Here is a 4,160-nt window from a genome sequence, read left to right as displayed (position 1 = left end):
CAACGTTTTCCTTCTATTTTCCTTATCTCCACGGATGGCATTTTATTATGTCAAGTTGCCCAACAAAGAAATCTAGGTCTCATTCTATTGTTTCCTTTTTTTACTACCAACATCTAATGTGTAACCAAATTCAGTAGATTCTGCCTGCTTGTCACCTCTCCTATCTGTCCGACCTTTCCAACTCTACTGTCACTGCCTTGATTCAGTTCTTGTTCTTTCTCACTTGGACTACTGCAATAGTCTTCTAACTGGTCTTCCTTGCTTCCATTCTTGCCTCCCTCAAATCCATCACATCTATAGCAGATAATCTGATCATATCCCTACCCCACTCACCACTCTTCAGAATAAAGTCTAAACAATTTAGCATGACCTGAAAGAACGTGAACCGCTGCCTGTCTAACTCATCAGCTTCACTTCTTGCCACCTACCTCCTTCTCTAAAATCCTACGTTCAAATTGTATCAACTTACTGGCAGTTTCTTGAATACACTATGTTCTCTCAATCTTCCATACCTTTGTACATGCATTCTTTCTACCTGGGCTCCCTGCCTTCTGCTCTTAGAGAGTCCACTTAGGTGTCACCTCTTCTTTGCTGCCGTCCTAGATTCCCCCAAACAGTCACAGGCAATACTTTTCTTTTGGTCCAATTGTACATTATATGGACCTCCATTAAGGCAATTAGTGTTATTTGTTCCAATTATTTTTTCACATCAGATGTCAACAAAGTTGTGACTCTCAGGCTACCTGCACTCAGGAGTTTTGTTTGGCTCGCATAGAGGGGTTTATTATGTGAATGATATAAGGCCTAAGCTCATGTTTCCTCCTGGTAACAGTCAGCTGGAGCTGAGTGGTAGCTGCCTCCTTTTGACTGCACTTGCACCTTCCAACTCATCTTAGTCTTGCCCCTCATTTCGACTCATTTACCTCAGAAGTCTGGACCTTCTGGGCTCTAGAGTTTGTTGCCCTTAGTTTATAGGTCCATCTTAAACCTGCTGTTTTGGGATCACTGCCTATGATTTACATGAAGGCAGGGATGTGACTCGTTGTCTGTTGTATCCTGGTTCTCAGAGTAGACAATAAAGGTTTGTCAGATGAACGAATGTTCTCTCTATCTGGAATACTGTGGTAGATTGGATTTTTGGTCCCAATTTTCTACTCCTCCCTGTTTTTCCCTTTGCCATGAGACTTTCAGTTCTTCCCTACTTTTGACCTTGGCCTTGTCCATGTGATTTGCTTTGACCAATGCAATAGTAGTAGATATGATGTAAGCAAAGGCTTGTGTGATCGGGCTTGCCCTCACATGCTTCTGCCATCACATGAGAAGAACCTGCCCTGGGTAGCTTGCCGGCTCAAGGACGATGAGAGAAATGTGGAAAAGACCTGGATTTGTATTCGCTATTTGGAGCCATGCCCAGCTGAGATCAACTGATCCCCACCTGACACTCAGCTATGTGAGTGAGAATAAATGTTTGTTGTTTTAAGCCACAAGTTATAGGGTAGTTTGTTATGCAGTAAAGCCAACTGATACATATGCCCTATCTCTTCTTTTCTAGCTCTCAAAATACTGCCCATCCTCAATTCATCTCAAGAATTGCTTTACTAATATACAGTGATTTCATCACCCTCGAAGTTCTTACAGCACTTTCTCTTTTTTAATAGCTTTATTAAGATATAATTCATATGGCATACAATTCACTCATTTAAGGTGTACAATTTAATGGCTTTTGGTTTATTCACAGAGATGTGCATTCATCACCACAAATTGATTTTAGAACATTTTCATTACCTCCTCACAAAACTCACACACCTTGGTCATCACTCCCCAACCATCACTACCGCCACCACCACCCCCTGGTGATAGGCAACCACAAATCTGTCTGTGGATTTGCCTATTCTAGACATTCCATGTGAGTGGAATCATATGAATGAAATCATTTGAATGGAATGTGGCTTTTTGCATCTGGCTTCTTTCACAAGATCTATCCATGTTGTACCATATATCAGTACTTCATTTCTTTTTATTACTAAATAATACTTCATTATATGGATATGCCAGATTTTATTTTTCCATTCATCAGTTTATAGACACTTGGGTTGTTTACACCTTTTGTTATTGTGAATAATGCTGGCATGAACGTTTGCGTACAAGTTTTTGTGTGAATATATGTTTTCAATTCTCTTGAGTATATACCTAGGAGTGGAATTGCTGAGTCAATGTAACTCTTTCACTTTTTGAGGAACTGCCAGACTGTTTTCCAAAGTGCCTGTACCATTTTACATTCTTACCAGCAGTGTATGAGAACTCACCAACACTCGTTATCTGTCTTTTTGATTCTAGCCATGCTAGTGGATGTGAAGCAATGTCTCATTGTAATTTTGATTTACATTTTCCCCATGACTAACGATGTTGAGCATCTTTTCATGGCTGTATTGGCCATTTGTATATCTTCTTTGAAGAAACGTCTGTTCAGATCTTTTGTACATTTTTAAATTGGGTTATTTTTCTTTTTTGTTATTGAGTAGTAATTTCTTCTTCACCACTCATGTGGCACTTAACGTTTACTGCCTAGTGTTGGTGGTAGTATTTTTTTTTTCATGCATGAATAGCTTATTTTCCTAACTAGACAGGGAGATCTTTGAGGAAAGGGGTTGTGTCTCATACCTATTTTTTTTACCTACTGTGACTCTTGATAAAAACACCACCACTACTTACAGCTACGATTTATTGAATCTTTGATATGTGCTAGGTGCAGTGCCAAGCACTTTACATATATTGTCTCCTCATTTAATACTCACATCAACTCTATAAGATTGTTATGATCTCCATTCTACAGATGAGGAGCTTGAGTTAGAGAGAGGTTGAGCCATCTGTTCAAGGTCATACAGTTGGTGAGTGGCAGAGAGGGGCCTCAAAGCCGGGTGAGTCTAACTCCTAAACCTGTTCTCTTAACCACTAAAGGCACTGCTTCATTATGCACTCTACACTAGTATGGTGTGTGTATCTTATGTATATAGTAGGCTCACAATAAATATTTTTGATTCATTAGCCTGTAAAATGCAGATAACAAATTCTGCTTTTGTCTGATAAAGTAAGCCCTGTGGAAGAGCTTGAAAAACTCCCACTGCTCTATAAATGTGAGATATTTTTGTAATATTTGCTTAAGGATTGTGCAAATGAGTGAATGTGTATAGTGGCGATGCTGACATCCTCAGGTTGACACTCTCATAATGCTAGAAAGGTTCCAGTCTTTCCTAAGGAGTATTCTTTTCTCGGGACACTAAAATCTGAAGTTGAAAAATTCCCCAGAAGCTAATCTCAGTGTAGACCCTCATAGCACCTTGGTGAAAAGAGCCTAAGATTCTTTTACAACAAATTCTCAGTGGCTTTTTCCCACTTGCAAAGCTTTTAGCAACAATATTTCTCTCATCTCCATTTCTCTACCTTTCTGCAGATGCAGCTCAGCCTACCTGACATCTAACCGTGCTAATAGCCTCTCAGTTGCTATGGGGGTTCTTTGGGAAAGTCAAGCCGTTAGAAGCTTTGTCTGGGCAAGGTATGTGGCTGACATCTAAGGGAACTATTTCCTGAGGCCAGGCACTCATCCCAACAGAAAAGGAAGAGCTAGCTGCCAAGCCTGGAGGCAGTGCACAGTGACATGTTTTCAAAGCTTGCTGAATTTCGAGAAGAAAATCTGACCATGCATACAAAGAAAAGCGATTTAATATTCTGACTACTGCTCCCCTTCTCCTAATGCCATCTGCAACAGGGACACAGTAGCCCTCCTCCTTTTCATTAAGAAGAAGAGTATTGTCTCACTACGGATCCTCATGTCTGGTCCTAGAATGTTGTGTGTTCCCTACCCAAGGCAAGTGCAGGGAAGGAATGGAAGCAAAGTACAGAACGCTCAGCAAGCATGTTTATATTCAGGAAAGTGTGCGGAGACCGAAGAGGGCTGTAAGTGGATCTGCTAGAGGTAGATAAGAGCTGCGGGTCACCAGCACCACATGTGACCTGCTTGTGATATAAGGCATGTGCTTTATGCCATAATTCTTGTTTAACAATGCAATAAAGCAGGGATGGGGGTGGACAAAAAGTGCTTCTCAGTGAGAGTGTATTTGGTCACGTCTTCTGCCCTTTTCTTTTCATAAATCCGGCATGAC

This window comes from Equus quagga, chromosome 10, assembly GCF_021613505.1.
Source record: "Equus quagga isolate Etosha38 chromosome 10, UCLA_HA_Equagga_1.0, whole genome shotgun sequence".
Classification (NCBI taxonomy): domain Eukaryota; kingdom Metazoa; phylum Chordata; class Mammalia; order Perissodactyla; family Equidae; genus Equus; species Equus quagga.
This window is presented reverse-complemented; position numbering follows the sequence as displayed.